Source organism: Pinus tabuliformis, chromosome 5_2, assembly GCF_031772625.1.
Source record: "Pinus tabuliformis cultivar Carrire ecotype Pingquan chromosome 5_2, CPIR1, whole genome shotgun sequence".
NCBI classification, from domain to species: domain Eukaryota; kingdom Viridiplantae; phylum Streptophyta; class Pinopsida; order Pinales; family Pinaceae; genus Pinus; species Pinus tabuliformis.
Window position 1 is genome coordinate 612,290,274 of NC_142306.1, and position 24,164 is coordinate 612,314,437.

Sequence of the window (24,164 nt, forward strand, 5' to 3'; positions counted from 1 at the left end):
AAGTCAGGTATGCATCTACAACGAGATATTAGTGTGGTAGTGAAACTTGACTATCTCCCGGGCAATGATGCCAAAATGTTTGGTAAAATTAATTAATTAATAAATAAATAAAACAACTAATCACCTAGACATTAATTATCAACCTGAGGAGCGTATTTTTATTTCAAGGCAATCAAAAAAATATATTCATAACAATACCAATAGCTATCACTGGTTCTACATGATTGTGTTCTATACTATCAAGCTCATTTAATAAGAAATAAAATGTAAGACTTGAATAATAAAACTAAAATTAAAAAGAAGAAAGTAAATGATAGGAAAAACAATTACGCTAATCACACAACTTGAATCATTGCTGAATTGGAAATTTAATCTATTGCAATCAATAGAATTCAAATGCTAATCTAGAGTAACAAATCAAATGAAATCTAGTAATTGGATGAAATAACAAATTTGGAAAATGAAGCAAACAACAAATTAGTTAAAAAAAAGGAAATTTACTTCAAAGAACAATGATTGAAATTCAAATAAACAAGCACACAACTAAACTATTGTAGATGTTCAAGGCAGCACCTCATCCAAGGTAGTGGGCCCAACTGCCCAAGACTCAGTTCCGCCTTGAGAAATAACTTAGATTAGATTACAAATAATGGATGTAGAACTCAATGGATAACTTCCTTCATTAAAACATATGAGAGAAATAATTATAGCATGATGAAGCTCTTATCTTTGCCTCAAATTCAACAATTGTTCATCCTTTCATCTCTCATTTCTTATCTCTTCTCCTACATCTTATCTAACAATTGTCCGTCTCCTGTCTCCTAATTATCCTTCCATTCTCCCCATTATTATCCTCATCCTTCCCACTCTCTGTGATCTCTGTTTTCATTTAAATACACAGAGAGCAAATGGAAGTTACAACAAATCTAATTACAAAATTATTTTCATTACAAATTTGGATTGTACAAAACAAATTTATCAGCAAGATCATATCTGAAATATTTTTCCATCAACATTCAGTAGGAACAAGTAGAATTTGGTATTGCAACTAGAAGAATTTGGAAAATGGCCACAACAACAAATCTGAGAAAATTGTCTTTGAATAACCTTCCATTTCTCTTAATACAGACCGAATTTTGGAAAAATGCTTATGGAAAAACTCTTTCGGTCCATTCTGGACAAAACCCATGTTTCGGATTTTCTAGATTCTCCTTCATTTGTCTGAAACATCCAATGAAAAACTATCACTTCTTATTCCAACAAATTTCTGAGTTGGAATATTTAATTATGAGCTGGAGATCAAATTTGCAATCTGGAAAAGATATCAGAGGCTAAAATCATGAGTGGTGTTACAACAAATCCATTAATAAACTATCATTGGTAAAATCATGCATAATAATAATCAATTTATTAAAAATAAAGGAGAAGAAATAATATTTATCAATAAGAGCATAAATAATTATAAAATAGAATTATATGATAAATTATGATAAATGACGTGATAAAGAAGGGTAGAAGTGGATGAAATAGGCATTAAAAAGTGATCATAATAATGACAAATTAGTGGCCCAACACCAGGCACAGGCATCACAATTGTCATATTTTTGCAGGAAATCACCATGTGCGACACTATCCCCATCTTTCTTGATTCCATTCTTTATTAGGATTCATGTGACGATTCATCGCTGAGAATTCTGATTTAGTCAGATCATGTATTGAACCATCAAATCATTCACCACCCTCTCAGACTAAAGCATCTAATTATGTTCTATGTGTGTTTGAGGAGAAATGATAGCCAAAAACTAGGTAGGGCCCCCGTCATTTAATCTCTCATCACAACCATCAATCTAGATCGAATATTCCATCTTGTAATGAGGCATCAACATCCCATACTATGAGAAGTACCACTTCCCATACTATCCACTCAGTTAGTTCCAAACCGGTATGTGGAATTTGTACTGATACTGCTCATAACACTGAGGCATGCCCCATGTTACACACTTTTTGGCAGCTTGGGATTCACCATTAGCATCCTATTGAAGAAGCTACTTTTTCCCCTTGTACATTGATAAGAGTGCAAGAGCTTCCTCCCAGACAACCCCAACCCACCATAATCGGAATTCTGCCACCACCCAATGCTGATGACATGCAACATCACATGAGATTCATTTCCTCATTCCTACGAACCATAATTCATGTTGTCTCCTCATAATTTTTTGGTGTCGAGACCTTAAAATCCACCTCAGCAATGGCGTTAACACCATAAAGTTGTACACATGTTGGCACAATCGAGAAGACACTAAAAGGTTTCCATCAGAATGCACAAGTGAACATTTTCCAGCTAATTACATATTAAATTTATCCTAAGGTCTAAAGTTAATAAATTAAAAAAAAATTATGTTGTGTGGCTATTTCTTTGAAAAACGAGCGCGTGTAATATCATTCAAAAGCCGTACAATTGTAGTAAAGGATGACTCAGTGATTCAAGACCACTCCACATACTTGGGGCCGATTCTCTGGCACAAGATTAGTCTAGTACAATCGAATTCGAGTCGCCATGAAGATATGCACCCCTCAATGGAATTATCTTGACCTACTCATGTTTCATTATCATGCATGAACCAAGAGGGGAAACATGGATTCAATTTTTTTCATATAAACAAGTCATGGGAGAGCCAAAATATGAGACATTGTTCTACTGACCAAATTTCCATTAGAGAAAACCACCATTCCATTTTTGAAGCCAAATAAGGGAAGAGCACTAGCATGTTGGCCATATTGCTTCTAAGAAATCCATCATCCTAGTGAGAAAAGAGGAATCCCCTATTGGAGAGTCTTCTTACTTCTTTGAGAGAGAGGAGAAACTTGCAAAGAGATTGAGGAAAAGAAACCCCCTTGCTGAGGATTTTTGAGCACCATAGATCAAATAATTATGTTCAAGTGTCTAAGATTCATCTATTGTATTCAACCTCTACTACCAACACTCAATAAAGGGATCTTGTTCCATTGTTTTATTGATTTTCTTGCTCCATTTTAGAATTGTTTGTGTATTTACCTATTTGTTTAGTTTATGTTTATGCATGCATTGTTTCCACTATTTACAATGTTGTGTTTGTTTAAGTTTGTCCATTAACAACACCATTTCTGCATATGATCCTTTGCATGCAACAATCAACTACTAAGGAGGTGTTTGTTAGTACACCATTTCCACAAAAACACTACCACAGGAATGGCGTCTTTTCATTAAATCTAAAGATTGTTTTTGTAGGACATTCTCTCTACACAACCCTCCTACAGGGTGCTCAACACCTCTCTGGAATTTTTACAGAACTTAGAGACTTGTTTTGAGCCCACAAAAGTGAAAATTTTCTTTTTATTTCTCAACTGCATGAATTTTTCTCTGACATATGTGAGGGGGCATCTATGTGTGCCTAAATTCCCGTGATCACCAAAAGATGACACGGAGCCTTGTATTTTCTCTTTTCTCACGTGATGACAACATTTAATGAATTTCCTTCACCTCTCCATTCTATATTTTCTATTTATTATGCCTGGTTGCTTTACTAACCTCAATTGGTGGAGCAATTAGAGTAGTTTTCATGTTGTATTTGCAATACACACATAACTTAATTAGGAAGAAAAGTAAGTGGCCAAATTCCAGATATGTTTTTCAAACTAATTTTCTAAAGTTTTATGCAAATCACATAGCTCAACTAGTAAAGGATTAAGTGGCCCATCATCCACAAATATTACTACTGACCAAAACTTTTATTTCTCCATTTTTGGGACTAAGAGAAAATGTTATTAGATAAAGTAAGTAATCTAGATGAACCTGAGCTTGAATATGAAAACTTTCTCAAAATCATTTGAATTTCCATCTCCCTTGTTAAAATCCACATAGTTTAAAGGGAAAAGAGTGAGTCACCCATAATCCTCAATATATTTCCTTTGCAATGCAAGGAAAAATCAACACTTAGTGTAATTAGAAGGAAATTGTAAATAATCACAGCATATTTGCATCTTATCACACTTGGTATGCTCACTTGCATCACACACTTTAGTTTCCAAATGCTTTGTACTCAAGTGCATTCATTTTCCGGAGCTTTGGGTACTTATTTTATTTTTGCTTACAACCTCACTCCATAAGTGAATTAAAACTCCTTAAAAACAATCGTAACTTGAACCAACTAAGTTTCCCCAAAGGGGCCACTAAAAATGTATAGTTTAGGTTAGAACCATTGGGGCTAGGAATCCCAAAGGCCTCCATGGTCATGTTACACATTTGAAACATAGTTGTTGAATTTCTAGGGAGCTTAAAATCCTTCAATCATCCAATGGCAAAGAATACCCAAGCATGGCAGAGACCCGATTCAGAGGGGGTTTGGCTTAGTTCCAGTGCTTGCAGTCTTCTTTGGGGTTACCTAACCCATCTAGTGCTCAGTACTAGTAACTAACTACCAAGAAGCTAAATACTCAAATGCTCATGTGGGACAAAGGTACTTTAGTGACCAAAATCTAGGGCATCCTTTCCCTATAGGTGATGGTGTAGGCAACACTTGAGCCTCATTACCATTACCTTGGTTGATTCTTCGGTTGTTGGAAGGTGTCGCTAGTTCTTTCGGGACGTTTCCCTAGAACCCATCAGAAGAAATATTCACAAGGCCCACTTACTTTGAGAGTGGTAAGGACGATTAAGTCTACATGGGATTTTTTTCATACGCAACAAACAAAAAACCTTTTTCTTGTTTGCTTGATCACATAGCTTAATTTTAAAAGGAAAATAGCCATTTATATTTTCACTTTGTTTTATGTACTTGATCTTATTGCATTGATACTTATCTCCTTCCCTCTCCATACAAAAAGTAGCAGAAACTCTAGTCAAAACCATAGTGGACCCCATGACTCCCCATCAATCTAGACATTTTCTAAACCTCCCCATCAATCTAGACATTTTCTAAACCATAGGGGACTCCCGCCATTTAGCCGTCAAGGACATCATGCAGTCACCATTAGTGGATCTTTCTTTATTGGTGCATCTTTTCTTGGGACACGTCCTCATCGAGGTACACCCTTCACCACTCCAGAAAGCTCCGTATGTGTTAACCCCTTGAGGAACCCACATACCACTCCTTTGGACAATCCGTAAGACACCCATCAAGGTTGTTCACGTGCAACGTCCCCACAGAGGAACCCTTTGCATATAGCTATTGAAAATCGTTTAATGATGGCAGGTAGCTCGTATATCCCATTTTTAGCTTTGTTAAAACTACCAAATTTAAGCAAGCTAACCAATAATCTGATTGACCATGGCCAGAATTGGCGAGCTATGCCAACCAAGCGCCCTTTAGACATTCCAAAATTTGAAGGGAAATAGGGCGAACGCCAAGGAAACCATGTCATGAATTTTCAACTATGGTTTTATTCTAATAGTACATCGATGATACTATTAGATTACAACTATTTCAATGCACCTTGACTAGGCCTGCAACGAAATGGTATGTTGACCAGCCTTGTGCGTCACACGGAAACTTTAACTCTCTAGCTACAACTTTCCTCACCTTCTTCCAAATCCCAGCCCACCATGATTCAGATATGGAACTCCTCACCTATTTCAAAAAAATACCCACTACTCACATCTCGGATCATATCCATGAATGGCGAAATTTCCATAGCCTGTGTAAAACCCAGTTTGAAGATAAAGTCCTCTCTTACTTATTCTTGAGATCCCTCACATCCGAAATCTCAAAGTATGTGTAAAATTCATCCTCGAAGACCGAGGAAGAAGCCATTAGTAAAGCTCAACAGTTGGAGCTTATTTATCATGTGCTTCTAAAAGCCCCACACCTAAAAACTTATAAAGAGATCCTAGGTGCATCTATTGTTGTTGATGGATTAATTGGGTCCATAACCCAAAATCAACACAACAATAACTACGAGTACCCTAGATATTTGTTCAATTACCAAGCATTTGATGCTATAAAAAACAAATCACCATTGAAACATACATGATATTATCCTGGTCAACCCACACCTATTCAGAATACAGTCAATAGGGTTAACCAATATCAGCTCCCTCAGGGGGGATCATATCCTCCCCCACAAGGAAACCAATACTCCTCTAGGAATACATACATGATATTCTCTTCCCAGAATCCATACATTAATCAAGGAGAAGGAAACCAATATTCTCCTTTCCCTGCACACCAATAGAATAATCCACTAATGCAAAATAATGAAAGGGTGAATCTAGTGCAACCTTCTCTCACTTCACAGCAATAGTTTGAGGAACAACTAAATCTAGCTAATCCTTCGAATGTTCCTAAGAAAAAACTAAAAATTAAGCCAAATGGAGAACCCAAATAGGGGGGTAGCAACCAACAACAACCCCCATGGGTGCTAGGAAGGGGCAACCCAACCGGAATCAAAACTAGGGATCAAACAACGATAACCCACAGTAAGAAAGGAAGAACACATGTTTATGAACTAATCATTCCTGTGTTATCTGTGGGGAATAGAGCTATTATGCCCATCACTGTCCTCAACTTCCTAAATTAAAAAGGATACAATGCAATAAGGGACGATGATGTTAACAAGCAATAGTAATGCAAGACCCCTTCCCTCATCACAGAGTGGTTAACACTCATTAACAAACACCCCACTCTCATCCATCTAGAAGGAACCCCCATAACAATCCTAATCATGATATTTTCATGACAGGAGAGGATATCCTCCTTCAAACATGGAATCGAAGTTATGAAGCTCCCCTAGATCACAATCCATCCACCTCGACCACAAAAATACCTATAGGGTCGTTCACCATTCCTCAACCTTCTATATAATCTATGCCAAAAATGGTAAAATCATCTTTACCGCGCATAGGACACAACTTGAAAGTTGTTCATAGCTACAACATAGTCGATGACTTAGCTCAATCAACATCAACCATTTCATCATTAGAAGTCTTGAAAATATGTCCAACCCAAAAAAAAAAGACTTACTTTCCTCTCTAGGCATTGACTAACCCATCCAATTCTCACCTAATGGTCTTCAACTTGGATAAAGCTACTCCATGACTATCATCAACTGTTTCTTTCCAAATTCTAGTATCAATCCAAAAAATTAAAATTCACCATTGCATCGTCTATAAAGGGGCCTCCACATGTATCATTTCCAAATCCATTTGGAAGAAACTGGGATCCCCTGAGCTAAAGCCTTCTGAAATTATGCTTAGAGTGTACATCGATTGCCCTTCACCTCCCATTGGCTTATACCCTAGCGTGCCAGTTAGGTTGGCTAGGAAAAATATGTTAATAGACATCGATGTACTAGACACCAATTTGGATTACAACATCCTACTAGGCCAAATCTATATGTAGGAGATGCTTGCAGTCGCCTTATCAGTGTTCAAAATAATCATGTTCTCCCACAAGGGAAAAATCATTACTATCGATTAAATCACATACTATGAGAAGGGACACTTACCCACACCTCACGGTGTGTTTCCCCTAGTCTCATATTCTCATGAGTTGATCACTACTTAATCTGAGCTTAACCCTAGCTAGTTTAAGCCATCAACACTCCTAGGGACATTCTGAGGAGACCCTCTGGTGCTACAAGAACTTTTCCCACACATTGGAACACTGAGGTGCATGATGACCTCATCAAACAAACACACCCAAACTCAGGAACCAGTTCATGACACTACACACTTTGCAACTACTGAATCCATGTCCCTACCTCACACCATTACATAGACACCCTTTTTGTGCCCCCCACCAGACTTTTTATTGCACTAATTTTTGGAAACCCTTATGTTACCAAATATGGCTATTGCGATACTAGTTTGGTATTTGGTCCCAATGACCATGTCGACTGACCCGGGACATATCCTGATAGGTAGTCTCCCCATGCCTCCAACTCAGGAAACCATCCCTACTCGAAACATTCCTACACTGACACCAGCTGGGGCCGACAAGAAGGCCAAACAAAAAGGTAAAATAGGGGAAACCTCAAACTCCTCCAAGGCTCTACAACCTTGCATGTTATGTGAAGAATTTGGGCACCTGACTCACATATGCCCCAAGTTATATGAGTTAAAAACCCTTATGCATGCTTCCAAAACATCATTAACCCCACATCCACCAAAAGGATCAAAGGCTATACCTTTACGTAGTAAATAATTACGTACCAATCATACATGTGCTATATGTGAAAAACATGGGAACTACACTTATCATTGTCCTGATATTCCTCGATACCGAGAGACATTAAGCACACTCATTCAAGCCATCATTAATCAACCAATAGTACCAGCCAAAACCCAAGAGGATGATGGATGTAAAAAAATCTTCTACATTCAAGAGGAACCAACTTCATGCTCTAGAAACCCATCCCACAACACACAAAGGCAACATGAAAAACCAATCCCCTCCCTCGCATTACCATGTGCTCTATGCGATGACCCAACTCATCCAGTTAACCTTTGCCCTGAATTATGGATATTTAACCAAAACCACCCAATCACCCAAGTCGCTCACAGCAAGAAATCTAGATGTAGACACCATACATGCGCTATCTGTATGGGAAACCATCATAAGAAAATGCGCCCCCACCTTCCTAGGTTCCATGAATCTTTGAGTTTTGTACGTCAATTCATGAACGAAAAACTCTTATCTACTAGACTCAGATACTGAGTCCGTAAAACCCATTTCCCCACTAGTGGAAGATGAACCCCTAGATGTCTCATGGTTGTTTGAGGAGGAACAGTAGCCAGAAACAAAGCAGGGCCCCCTTCATTACATCTCCCATCACCACCATCCATCCAGATCGGGAAAAAAATGATCTAAAACCACCTGCCAAAGAAAATCACCCATCACATGCGCCCTATGTGATAAACCCAACCATTTGGTAAATAAATGTTGCGAATTAAGTAAGTTCAATGACATACTTCTCTTAGTGGTCCAAATTCCACACAAGTGTCTCTCCAACGAAGAGAAAATCACAGATTGTTATTGTCACATTTGCTCTCAATTCCACTACACAAGGAATTGTCAATATCTTCCATGTTTTCACATAGCAAGAATAGCGCTAAAGCCACTCCATACAAGGACACCACATCACGCCAATACCATAACCCAGAGATGGATACCGCCATAGGATATTCCATCTTGTGACATCAATGAGGCATCAAGATACCATACTATGACAAACACTGCCTCCCATACAATCTACTCGGTTAGTTCCAAACCCGTATGTGGAATTTGTACCAAAACCTCTCATAGCACTGAAGCGGCCCCTATGACACACATTTTCGGCACAACAATCCCTCAAGAATAATGAAGCACACAAAAACAGGGTCAAAGCCTGATTCGATCGCCACATCACCCCTCGGACATTTATCGAGGGGGAGTTAGTCCTCCACTACGATGTTTCCCAAGAAGCGGTAGGACCTAGAAGGTTTGAAACCTTGTGGAAGGGCACATGAATCATCAAACAATTCCTCCTCAAGGGGGCATACATATTGTCATAACACGATGGGACTTTCCTGAATGGTCTTTACCTCAAAAATTTCCACCCATAAAGTGCTAGAGTAGACATGTAAACACTCTGACTAATTTTTTATTATGATCACCACATCATGGATTCACTCTAAATATCATTCTCTAATCATGTGTTAGCAGATGGATCCTCTGCTAGCTTATCATCATGGATTTGCTAACGTTGCATCTCAATGGTCAGAAAACCTCGCAGTAACAGCCTGGGCCATATACTCTCCTGACCAGGCACATCGTCTCTTTAGTGGAATTTGTATCAGATCATCAACCACCAAAAATCAAGTAGAATACGACACAGTCATAGGTCTCTTGGCCGATGCCCACCACCTCGGTATCCATCACTTGCATGTATTCGTTGATTCCCAACTAGTTTTATCACAGTTAAACAAGACCTTTCAAGTCCATGATACACACCTTTTCTAGAAGTATCTGCATGCACAAAGGTTAGCTAAACATTTTTATCATATCACATTTACACATATACCAAGGGATCAAATTCAAACAACTGATTGGATCACTAATCAAATCCTAGACTAGCATGCATCACATATATATAACCATCAAGAAACATCAACAAGATCCGTCTCAAACAAAATGTAGAAATACATCAAAAAGTATAGACGCATGTGACATATCATGAGAGCCATAAAAAATAATCTCATATATACATAAAAAAATATCACATAGTCTACTGGCCCACGACCAGGAAGAAATATGTCAACAAAATATAGGGGAGCATCCTCATAATGGGTGCTTTCCCTGGTACATACATAATCACATCCAACAAAATCAAGATCATCTAGTTTATCTAAGGCCTTGGTGGCCCAGTGTCTACATCTGGAGCCAAAATCAGACCAACTGTAGCCATCGCCATGGCTATACGACATAAAACTAGTCCATGTGCTCACTCTAGTTACATCATCATCTCTACGATGACCTCTGCCAGCCCTACCCATACATCAATAGGAAACCCTCTAGACAGGGTATCCACCCTACCCTAGGTGTCTCAATAAATTTGCATCTCAGCTTCTGTAGCTGCCAATATTTCCTCTATGGCCTCAGCACGCTCGGGCCATCACTTTGCATCCTCAAATGCTACTGCACTCTTAATCTCTCCAGAGGGACCCCCAATATTTAATTGGCGCCGATTGCTCAAGCCCACCTCGACATCGAACCAGTGGCCTCACCACCCTACATTTCTGTGGTATGGGGGCATCCCCTGCAACGCCCATATCCCTAGGATCGTGGCCTACCAAATAGGCTAGTGGTCTCCCACATGGCCATGCATCTGCAAGTAAACAAGAATGGTATCAACATCATCATAAATAAAACATCATAATGATACATGCAAGCAAATATATGTATACAAATGCAAAAATCAAAATATACCTACTAGTCCCTGGGAATCACCCGGACAAAGCCCCATATCTGGATTTACTCGGAAGTCCACACCATGGTAGGGATACTCCAAAATCCACTAAGGCTTGGAGTTAAACCAATCCTCTACAATGGTGTTCCAATAACACCCTTCCTCACCACCCCCAACTCATGGAATTGTAGCTGCCCAACAGTGTATAAGTGGGTCCCTGGTAGGCCCCGCTGGCACTACTAATATCAGAAGAAGCATAACTGCTTGCTCATACACGATACTGCAAAGTACACTCCCATAGAAAAAACTCCTGAGTGCACCGCATTACACTTTCATTAGGTAAGATAACATCCCCTAATGCAATAAATAAGCCCAATAAAAAAGGTGCCCCACCTGTAGCTACTGAAGAACCGCTATATGGGGCCTCGATGCTCTGTTGGGGGATGCTGATCCCACCACCCTCATAATCATAGTCAACATTGTTCTCTTAGTAAGTTCCAGCACAACTGCAATATTAATGCAACCCTCCTCATAAGGGTAAGGCCCACAATGAGCCTCACCTTATGAATTTTCCCACCGATGAATATCCATGTGCCTAGCTGGTAGTGGCTAAGGAAAAGCCTCCCCGTGAGGTAGTAGGACGATCACAAAATAAATATCAGTACAAACCAATATTGGGAGATCTGTGAGACGGATAACCATAACCTGTCCTGCGACCTCAAAAGGGGGTTCTGAAGAAACTTCAGAAGTCCACACTGCACTAGCAATGAGCTAGTCGTTGGATCTCCCGCCACATCTGCATGGAGATGCTGTCAATTTCTATCCATTCAAATAATCCTACCAGTATGGATACCATGTGTCAATTATGTAGCCCCTAGGCTATCAAAGAAAGAGAAGAAAAGAGAAAAATCCATTTTTCTCATTGCCGTGCACCTATGAGCTTGACAAACGTGATGTCGCGTGCCTTTTTTCCCAATAGATGTGCGAACGTGCATCTTTCATGCCCTTAATTTATGGTGTCGAAAGCATTGAAGGCCACATGCCTATTTTCAAACAGGTGCATGGTCCACGCATCTATGTTTTTCACAGACAAGCGACCATCATGCACTCCAATGGCTAAGCCATGGTAACCCCCGTAGGGTTTCGCCATGACATTTCTCACCTTAGACGCATGAAATGCAAGTCTGAGGATGATTTTTGTGCAGTGTCACCAAGCAAAACCCTCAGTTTTGCACAGTGACCGCACAACTCTAAAAGAGTCATTTGTGCGACCCAGAAAAGTCAAGCTTAATAGGCCATATAGGGGACCCCTATATGGCCTGTCTACCCTAAGGCTACCAAAATGACAAAGAATAAGGTACAAGCCCTTACCTGGCTCTCCCCATGTGCATCCCAGGTGCTTTGGTTGACCGTAACGACAATAACTACTCCAAAACCTCACTCTGATGTCAAGAGCTCAGTGGTGCAAATGAAGTGATATTTGGCCCCCTTAGCACTATCTATCGCCCTTTTCACCATTTTTAGGACTCCATTATAGAATTCGGGGACACTCATTGACAAAATCAAAGAGACACAAGGATTATTACCACATCCTCTTCATCATGGAACCCTCCATTCCAATGCCCAAACTCATTTTTTGGGCCCGTCCCATACCCAGAAATTCATGTCAGATACTCCTCTATTTATTTGATTCACAAAATTTAATCAGTTGCAAATTATATATATGTGTTAAAGAAATTATTTCACTTGGGTTATTGTTCATACATATTGAAGGTACATCACATGTGATCCACTTCGGCCAACACCCCGACAGACAAACAACAGAGAACGTATCATTCTCCACCTAACAAGATAAGGTTCCTCCTAAGCTTTGCATATCTTGATATCATTTCCCAAAAATGCACCATAGGGTGCATCATCTCGATCATTTTTATCACCATCTCACCTTCGCATATGATAAACATTTACGTCGGTTCATATAACACCCCCACACTCATGGCTCACTTCATGTTTGTAGACCCCTCTTCACTATCAAGAGCCATGACCACTTACTCCGGCTTGTGAACCACCCCACTTACATGCCTTGAAGTTCAACCTCATTATGCTACACTCATCGCACATGCACCGCATTTCCTGGGCCATCCTTGGTACTTTACGATGGATCAAGACAGATGCATCTCTACATCCTACATTTGGCCTATCATTCACCCATATTGTGCATAGCCCATCTGTATCGCTTCATCCGCCTCACCAACGCACCATGGATGCCAACCAATGGGACCACCAACCTCCGAAAAAGAACCACACCTCCATACATATCACCATCATTATGGGGCACTCATCTCCATGGATGTACATCGAAATCACCCTCATATTCTTTTGGAAAGTGTACAAAGATTTTTTTTAATGAAAGAGACTCCCACTCAACATTTTTTCTATTTATGTCTTTTACCCAGGGAAAGTTTCTAGTCACCATTGTTCGAAGCTTGCACCTCACCAACAATCATTTTCAATTTTCATGCCAGTTAGAACATACTCACACCCATCTTAGAAATCCTACTGACTCTAGGGCCATCACCACTAGTAAACATGTTTTTTTTGCCACCATTTTCACGAAAGCTCCGACCTTAGGCCAGTTTTCCATATCCTCTTATATCGTCAACTCTCACTATCATCCCTTATCTGACCCACATCATTACAGTCTGTTTACATCTCATCTTGATTCCTCAACCCAGCATGTCAAGCAATTAATGCTCCTTTCCTTTCAATTTCAACATTTGTATTCCAGGATAGGGGCAGTACCTTGGATTGTCCCTCCTTATAGGGATATCCTTGGGTGGCATAATGGGAATCACTATTTCCCACTGATGTCATTGATCCCCTTAACATTCGACACCAACATAAGCTTTCATGCGAAGGTGGTGTTGTACTTTACTACCATTGCAGTTCTGACATTTAGTCGAAGACCCTCGCATCCTTAAGCACCTCATCCAATAGAGCTTACACCATGATATTGGGGAGGTACATGAAGTCAAAGATCCAAGTGTACTGAAGCACCTCATTCAGCCATGCTTCACCTCTGTTATGCATGGGGAAACCCAATTCAATCTATTTGACCAGGAAGCACCCTTGAGGGCATCAACATTTATCATCTTCAATTATCAGCATGTCAACCACCATAAGGTTGACTGGATAAGACCATTCTTTGTCTGATTGTAATAATTTAAGATTATTTATCATAATGAGCATGGAACATGTCTGCCTTGTATATACACATTTTTTTCATTCCTTAGGTTTTCACCAGAGCATGGTTACCATTTATACTCAGTTAAGGGGTTTCTCTACTCATCTCCATAAAAAATTATCCTTGATCAGAGTCTCTATCATAAAAGAAAACACGATGCATTTTGGCTATATGTTTTCTCCTAACCTCATACATAAGGGGGAAACTATTAACACCAGAAAACCATACATATGTTGGCACAATCTAGAAGACACTAAAAGGTGTCCAATAGAATGCGCAATTGAATATTTTCCAGCTAAATACATCATGAATTTTATAGAATTAAATTTCTCCTAAGGTCCAAAGTTTATAAAGTAAAAAACAATTGATGTCACACAACTATTTATTTGATAAACATGCGTGCATGGAATATCCTTTAAAAGAGGCGCAATTGCAGAAAAGAATGACTCAACAATTTGGGACCACTGCACAAACTTGGGGCTGATTTTTTGACATGAGATCATTCCAGTATAGCAAAATTCAAGTCACCAAGAAGATATCAAGCCCTCAATGGAATCATCTTGTCCTAAGCATGTATCATTATCATGCATGAACCAAGAGGGGGAATATGGATTCAAAAAATTCTATATAAATAGGCCATGGGAGAGCCAAAATATGAGACATTGTTATGCTGGCTAAATTTCTATCAGAGAAAACTACCATACCATTCTTGAAGCCAAATAAGGGATAAGCACTAGCATGTTGGCTATATTGCTTCTAAGAAATCCATCATCCTAGTGAGGAAAGAGGAATCCACCATTGGAGAGTCTTCTTTGATCTTTGAGAGAGAGGAGGAACTTGCTATTATGAAACCAACTCACAAAAAAATATAAAAGATAGTTGAACGCCTTAGAATTCAGCCTCTTCGAGGGGGAAACCTCCTTTACATTACAGAAATGAAAAATTCTTGGATGATTCAAATGACAAGACCTCCTTTCTATATATAGGAGTCAAAGGGGTCATAATATAATCAGAGCCAACTTAACAATAATAATGTAAGGGCATAATAATAACAATAGTGGGCTTCTATGGGGCACAATAGTAACAATATGGGGACTACATGGGTACAACAATATATTAAGGGGGTTGTACTGATAACAATAAGGGGTTACACTAGTATTATAGGGGCCTAACATGCCCCTCTCCTTCAAAAAGTGTTGTCCTCAACGCTTGAGTAGTTCTTGATGCTTTTGTATAAAGTTCTTGTCCTCCCATGTGGAATCTTCAGCGGGTAAGTTCTTCCACTTGATGAGATAATCTGAAATTGATCAATTCCGTAGCTATCAGGTTCTTGTTTCTGTGACTGCTCCAGGTTCCAATATGATTTTTCCTTCCTCTTCAAGTTTTGGAAATATTGTTTGAATTGGGATCTTCTGCAACTTTTGAATGAGTGGCCATACTTATTCGTCCTTCTTCCATTCATCCCTTGCTTTGTTTATCCAATCTATTTGGATAATAGAAATAGCACAAAACAATGCTTCCACATCCTCATCCTTTCTTGAGAGTGCATCTGCAACAAGAAATTTCTTCCCTTTTCTGTAGATGATGCCAAAGTCATAACCCAACATATTTGTGACCCATTTTTTATGTTCTTCTAAAGATAATATTTGTTCTAAAACGTATTTAAGACTATCATGATCCATTTTTACCTTGAAGTGTCTTCCCATTGGGCAAGGTCGCCATTTCTTCAGTGCATGTAGTATTGCCAACATTTCCTTCTCATAAATAGCTTGCTTGAGATGTAGCCGTAAAAATACCCAATAGCCTACATCAAAAAAAATTTCACTGTGATGTTGATCTAGCTGTTGTTTCATTTGATTTTGCACCAAAGTGGCGTTATCCTTTAAAAGTTGGAGAACTTGTTGTTGATGCTCGATGTGATCTTTCACTGCTTGAACCTTTTTCTTCTTGATATTTCCTTCTATCTTGAGAGTTTGAGGAGTAGTAATTTCTTCCAATTCTTTACAAGATATGGTCGGATTCATTTCTTGATGCTTGATGTGATCTTTCACTTCTTGAACATTTTTCTTCTTGATATGTCCTTCTATCTTGATAGTTTGAGGAGTAGTAATTTCAGCCAATGCATTACAAGATATGGTTGGATTCATTTCTTCTTTCTCGATGTGATCTTTCACTTCTTGAACCTTTTTCTTCTTGATACATCCTTCTATCATGAGAGTTTGAGTGGTAATTCTTGCCAATGCTTTACAAGATATGGTCAGATTCATTTCTTCTTTCTCTGGGGTTGGGTCCTGGTGTATATCCTCTTCTTTTGATGTTTCTTGATCCTTTTCTTCCTCCTCTTCATACTCTATGTAAAATAATTTCTTCTCAACACACTTATGACCTTTAGTGCATTTTCTATCACAATTGTAACAAATCCCTTTTTCTTGTGGTGTAAGCCTTGTAGGTTGTGAAACGCTAGGAGAAGAATCACTTCCATAATTGTAGTCATGAGTGGTGGGATTCCTTGTTTCCATAATTTCGCTTTCAATTTTTCTTGCCAACTTGAATGCCTCCTCCAATGAATCAGTTTCCCAAAAACAAACCTCATGTTGAACGTTATCCTTTAAAGTCCCTATGAAGACATCAATCCTTTGCTTCTCTGGAATATAATTTACCCTTCTATTCAATTTTTGGAAGTCCTCAATGTGCTCTTCCATTGAACCCTTTTGTTTGAGATTTATCAATTGGCTAAAGAAGGAGTTTCTCTTTGTATCCTCATAATGTGCTATCATTTCATCCATGAAAATTGACCACGTAACAAGTGGTTTACGAGAACAAAGCCCTTTATACCATAAAAATTGATCCAGTTCTAAATATGAAAATGCAATACATACCTTTTGTAACAGTGGTACACCATGTAGATCAAAATATTTCTTCATCTGAAGCATCCAATTTATCGGATCCTTGCCATCAAACTTCCTCATATCACCTTTTCTTGATTTTAGGAGCTCGATCTTGAAACGACTATAACTCTGTAATTGCAGTTCTTCTAGTTTTGAAATTGTGACCTGTAGTAGCCCTCTACGTCCTCTTTCCAATGCCACTAGTTTGATCGAATTTAGATTCTCCAATAAATAGTTATGCACAATCTTCCAAGATGAGCTGATTATATACCTTTTCAGAAGAGCGAACTTGTATGAAGTGCCACGTGTCACTGTTTTAACCTTAGGATCTGAAAAATATACACAGAAAACTACAATCCGTCCTCTTTCTGTAACTTCTTATGAAATTTCAATCTGATGTTCAAAACAAAAGTTATGACGATTTTCATTAGGTGACCTATTTGGAATGTAATTTGGGAGTTTGCAGAAAGGCCAACTTCCTTAGATCATATCTCTGTAAATATAGTTCGAAAAGCTCTGAATTTCGGACCTGAGGTTCAAAACGATTTCAACCCAAATGAGTTTTCTTTTTATCGTCTGAAACGTCTCCGAAAAAACGTTATAGCGCAAATTCCACGACGACCTATTTGGAGTAGCGAAACCCTAGAATACAAAGCTCTGATACCAAATGTTATGAAACCAGCTCACAAAAAGATAGAAAAGATAGTTGAACGCCTTAGAATTTAGCCTCTTCGAGGGGGAAACCTCCTTTACATTACACAAATGAACAATTCTTGGATGATTCAAATGACAAGACCTCCTTTCTATATATAGGAGTCTAAGGGGTCATAATATAATCAGAGCCGACATAACAATAATAATGTAAGGGCATAATAATAACAATAGTGGGCTTATATGGGGCACAATAGTAACAATATGGGGACTACATGGGTACAACAATATAATAAGGGGTTGTACTAATAAAAATAAGGGGTTACACTAGTAGTATAGGGGCCTAACACTTGCAAAGAGATTGAGGAAAATAAACCCCCTTGCTGAGGAGTTTTGAGCACAATAGCTCAAAGAATTCTCTTCAAGTGTCTAAGATTCATCTATTGTACTCAACCTCTACTACCAACAGTCAATAAAGGGAGCTTTTTCCATTGTTTTATTGATTTGTTTGCTCTATTTGAGAATTGTTTGCGTATTTACCTCTTTGTTTAGTTTATGTTTATGTATGCATTATTTCCACTATTTACAATGTTATGTTTGTTTAAGTCTGTCCACCAACATCACCAATTCTGCCTGTGATCCTTTGCAGGGAACAATAAACTATTACAGAGGTGTCTTTTGGTACACCATTGCCACAAAAACACTACTTCATGTGGTAACATCACCTACGGTGCAGAACGATCCAATTTTCACTTTGTCAATCTCTCTTGGTTCTACAACATCAACCAACGAATCATATTCTTGCTTGTTGACCTGCACAACCAAGCCTACACTTTAGTTTCAAGACCTGACACAACCTAAGTCAACACTAGATAACCTTTTTCACTCGGATGAAGATATTTTAGAATCCATGATGGAACCTGAATGTCCTTTGGGACGCCATGAACCATCATTCATTTTTCTACCTAAAAATAGATGTGTTCCCAATAGTGCGCAAACACATGATATTTGTGCCATTGAATCAAAAGATTTCCTCCAGCTCAAGAAAGTCGATTGTTTCAAAAATCCTATCCCAACACCAGTTGCATTTGAGGAAGGGAACATGTCCAACATTTCACCTATCATCAAGGTGAATATTTCAAACAAACCTGGTGTTATCACTCAAAGCTTTTCCTTAGAAATTTTGGAAGAAGGGAAGGCTTCGAGGTAACCACAAACCAAATTTTAAGCAGAGGCTCTAGCTAACCTATGGCTCAAAGAGGGCTCTCTCTATATAATTTAGCTATGTTTGCTTAGATATTATGCTAGTTCTAGAGTTCAAGGGGGTTTTTGATTTGTATGAATATTTGGTGGTGGAATCCTTAAAACAGGTTGATAGGTTGATGCCTTTAGGCCATTGGGCAATGGATTCAAAGAAAGGGGCAGCAAATTTGGAGTTAAATCACTAAAGGGAGTGTTCAAGGGGAAAGATAGTAGAGTGAAGTAAAAATCCTTGGACTAAATGGTGAAATGAGTCTTAATGGGGGTGAGAGGGCAATGAAGAATCCTCAGATCGAGGCTAAGATGGGAGAACAACAGTGAATCAAGAGTAAAGGGCACTTAAGAATCCTTTACTGTAGACCAGAGGAGAAACTACGGAAGCTAAGGAGCAGTTAAGAATTCCCTAGATAAGATAGTTTAAGAGAAAACATTAAGAATACATAATAGTAAGACAGAGTGCAGTTAAGCAAATTTCGAAATAATATTCAAGTTAAACATTCAAACCTCTGAAACATTTAATATTATGAAACAACTTTAAGGGAGATAAAACAACACAAGAGAATTACTAATTTGTACTCCGCTTTACACATGGATCCCTTGAAATAGCTGATCTTTATTCATCAATCTGGCATGCTAGCCCAGTCAGTGATACAAGAGCTTTTACAGTCTTTGAACAAAATTCTATTGACAGTATAAGAATCCCTGTAATACTTCGAAATATGAAGTATATATACAAAAATATTTACAAAATATCTCAAAACAACTTGAGACTTAATCTAAGGAATAAAAATAGCTTCTTGCATGAATATAGAGACAGATGTTGAATTGCTTCATGCTGTCCCTTTTATTGTGGTGTTGCTGGTTGTTTTAGTTAAGTTGGAGCCCTTTAAGATGATTGATATTTGTAGCATTTCTACGCAGGAATCTTCTTCACTTTCATATTTAAACTGATACTCTTTAACCCTGCTACTCTTTGACCCTGCTGCTTTGCTTTTACCTGTTTTAACTGATTGCCTTCATTTACTGTGCAGTAACTTTTTGATGTAAATTTATTACAGTAAATCTGTCATGTTTTGCCACCATTTTGCATCAGGTAGTTTTAAATTTATCATCCTTCTGTAGATTTCATCTAACTCTATGTACTTTGCAAAATTTGGCTTAGTGAGGAACAAGTGTTTCACCTCATGCTCTAGAAAAAACAAGTTCTCCAATGTGTCATATAACACTTTGCCTGTTGGCAGGGCTTTAATTGCAAAAGAACATGCTTGTTCCTTAGCCAATTTTCTTAGTCTATCTCCATAGTCCAACTGAGGCATGAGATTTTCATTGATGACCATAGGACTGGGAAGGCCCTTCTCCCTCAAAATCTGAAACTTAGCCATGAATCTGTCAATGGTTACTTGCATGTTATGACACTTCACTTCTAAGTTAAGCATAAGGTTTCTTTTGGAAAGAACCTTCCTAATCTCCAGAATGGCCTTAGTCCTATCTTCTATGTTAAGCTCATGGAGCTCATATCTGTTCTTTCTGTTTAGAAAGTGGATGAGTCGATTGGCATCCTCTAGTTTATTCCCCAGTTCTTCCTTTACTTTTTGGATAGCTTCAGTAGCTATCTTCACTAATTCTGTCTGCTCAAATATAACTTGAATTGATGGCCAAATATCATTGACAGAGTCAATGATATTGGCCCAGAGCATTTCTTTGGTTTGTCCTAGTGGTTTCTGTAGTGTTAAATCCTTCTCCAAGATTTTGATTCTCTCACCCATTCTCAGTGCCTTTTGTGTTTCTTCTTTTTGCTGGAGTTGGGCAAGTTTACAATCAGTTTCCAGACTTGCTACCTTTTCCTTTAGTCTCTTCATCTCTGTAGCCTGGATAGACATCTCTTCCATGGATTTTACTAATTCTGTTGCTTTCTCTCCCTGTGTACTTGTTGTTGTTGTAGACTCTGCTGTTACTGGCAATGCTATGGCAGGTGGAGCTGTGGGTGCCAATGATGCTGCCAATGTGGAAGGAACTGTTGTAGATACTGTGGGGATGATAGTTCTAGAAGTTGTGGCCAAATCACTTTGCTTCGACTGAATTAAAGTGTCCAACCCCTTCTCTGTCTCCTTGAGTTGATCGTTTAGCTTCAGGACCAAGTCCATGAGCTCTTAATGTCCTCGCTATGCTTCTAGGACTTCCTTTATCTGTGGGTGATGCAGCTTGGGTATCTTTAGCTACTTCTTGAGTGCAGTAATGTCATCATTTTTATTTTTAATCAGCTACTCTACAACTTTTACATCTTTGGGATCGTGTCCCAATTCGATCACTAAGTCCTCTAAGGACTTGATTCTATTATCCTTGGCCTGTGAGGAGGCCTTTTCCAGCTGAAAATGTGCTGAAATATTATTTAGGGAGTTCTGTAATTGGTGGGCAACAATGGCCTTCCCTGTTAATGTGGAGTATATCATCTCCCCTATTTTCTTATGTAGTTCAATCTGGTCAATGGGATGGATATCCCTTGCCAATACTTCAAAGTCCACCTTTTTGAAATCTGATGTTGCTCTTGGCTGCTGAGTGGTTGGCTTGATAAATGTCATCTACATTTTCCCCTCTTTGATATCAAAGCCTTGTTTGATTAGTGGGGGTCATTTTCAGATATTGGGCATATGTTTGGGCCTTAAGCCTCTCATCTATGGTTTTGATCTCTTTGTATCTTTCCTTAATATCTTGGTCCTTATCTACAGGCATTCTAAAGGAAGATACCTCAACACTTTTCTGCCTCATCAATATCTGAGTCTGTGATGTGGAGGGCTCCTACATATTCCTAGATGGAGTGGTGGGCCTGCTTCTTTCAACCTCTGCGTTGGTGACCTCAGCTAAGTCATCAGTGAACTCTTGGTCAGAGGCTGGATTGGGCTTTTTCCTTTTGTTTAACTCTTTTTTTACATCAGAAGTAGGCATTCTTGAAGTGGAATCCCCTTCTCTGTTCCTTTTTGGGACCTTCTCCTCATTCTAAGGAGTTTGCATGATTGGATGGGCACTTGAAGTAGTTGTTGGTTCTTCTGATGGTTCTGTCCTGGTTGACTGATCTGGCCTATCTGACTGTTCTGGCACCTACAGGAAAGAACCCTCATCAAGTTGTTTTTCTAGATCTATTAATGTGTTTTCCACAACAACTTCAGTATTATCCCTGTCCTCTAAAGTGTTTTCCACCCATTGCAATTGGTTGGCATACTTTTCTATCTCAGGGATGTGGTGATGGATATAGGGAGCCATCTTGTTCTTCTACCTTCTTTTGCAGATGAAATACAAGGGATCATATCTCGATATGAAGCTCTGTTTTAGTTTTAATCTCAAAAGGATCAGGTCCACCTCCTTTCTAGCTTCTCTGCTATTACAAATAAAAGGACGCAATTGGTCTTTGATCTTGAGCTGGGCTTTCTTTTTTGCTTAAACAAAGTTTACCTCATTTGAATTTATTATCTGCCTGTAGTACTCTAGGGAAAATGACCTCATTGGGAGGTATTTAGGTAGTTTGTATGGGTCTAGTTCACAACCATAAATCCTGATCTCAATTTGGTTTTGGTACAAGTACCAATCTCCCACCTGATGATTGATGTTTAGATGAAGGACTCTCCTAATCTCAGGACTGATTCTTGGTGGAGGGGTTCCACTGAGCATGGTCATCACAGGGTGGACAAAGGAATCTATGAATTCATTGTATGAATAGGGGGAGGGATGTTTATGAATCAATGGGGTCTAGAAGATGACTGATCTTGGTTGGCCCTTGGTGTCCAACTTTTGCAAGGTAAGTGGGAATTTGTCTAACTAGTAATATAGGAAACGGTGATACAAGACAAAGGAGTTTTTGAAGACTCTTTCATTACTCATTCCGAGGAACTGTTCATGCATCCTATCAGCTATGAACTGAGCATAGTCATATATGACAACAATAGGTTGTCTTGGAGTGTATATGGACATGAAGGCTAAAATAATATCATCAATATATTCACTGGCGGTATAACCCAGGACACTAGATATCATATCCATAATATTTATGCCCCAAGGGGAAAATAAAGCTGCTACATATGGAAGGGGGTCTTTAGGGTTATACTTCTCTTCTATGATGAAGGTTTGGATTAATTGGGCCAATATTGCAGGGTTGAGTTTGGGATATAAGTCCAACAGGTCTCTAATTGAGAGGGAAGTCAAGTTTTGGCCAGGTTGGAGTTGTAACATCTCATTTATAGATTCAGCAGTGAAAAGTATGGCCTAGTTAGGGGATATGACTGCTCTCTGACTGGGAACATAGTTGGCATGGCAATAACGTACAATTTCTAGGAAAATATGGACTCTAGGGAACTGGTACTTAGGAAATTGGACTCCCACAGACCAATTTCATCAGCCTGGTTCAAGTATCTATCCCTACTTTGGTAGTATACTTTGAGCGGGGATTCTTGGTCAGAGGTGTCCTTTACTAGAAAATCCCTATCATCCAGGGGGAGGTGGTCTAGGTCTAAGTGGGGTGTAGAGATGGGTCTCACTTCCATGGCGATTGGGGCAACCATTCTTAGTTCTTGTGGATTTAAGAATGGGGGAGGTAATTTGTAGTGTTTTTAGGGCAATGGTGGTTTAACACAGAGTAGGCTTGGGTTCTTTGAGTTTCTTTAATTAATTTTTATCTTAACTAAGAATACTTAGTAACTGGTTTTGAAATTGACAGGGTTTTTCAGTGAATTGTGGCTTAAATACCTAGAATTGAGGTAAAATGGCTCTAAACAGGGTGGCTGGTAACTACAAATGGTCGAAAGGGCTTTGTATAGGTTGGAAAGCAAACTAGGTGCTTTGTAGCATCTTTGGAGTGCAACTAGACGTGGGTTGACGGCTTCGACGTTCACAGGTGCGTGCATGCATTTCAGAGGTTTACAGTTGAAATTTTAATGAAAAAGAATGATTTGGGGCTTTTTGGGCTTTATGCGCAAAAGTTAATTTTGGCGGGTATGGGGTGAACAATGGTCATTTTTTCGTGTAGCAGGCGGGCGGTAAATGGTTTCTATCGCACAGCTTTTGGGTGCTCGGTGGTATTGGGGAGAGGCTGCCCGATTCCACTCATCGGCTGACATGTAGCATCGGGGGCTCATTGACAAACCACTTTATCAGGCAGGTATCATTTGGCGGATGGGTTGGCACGATATGGATAAGGTTTGTCGGATGTG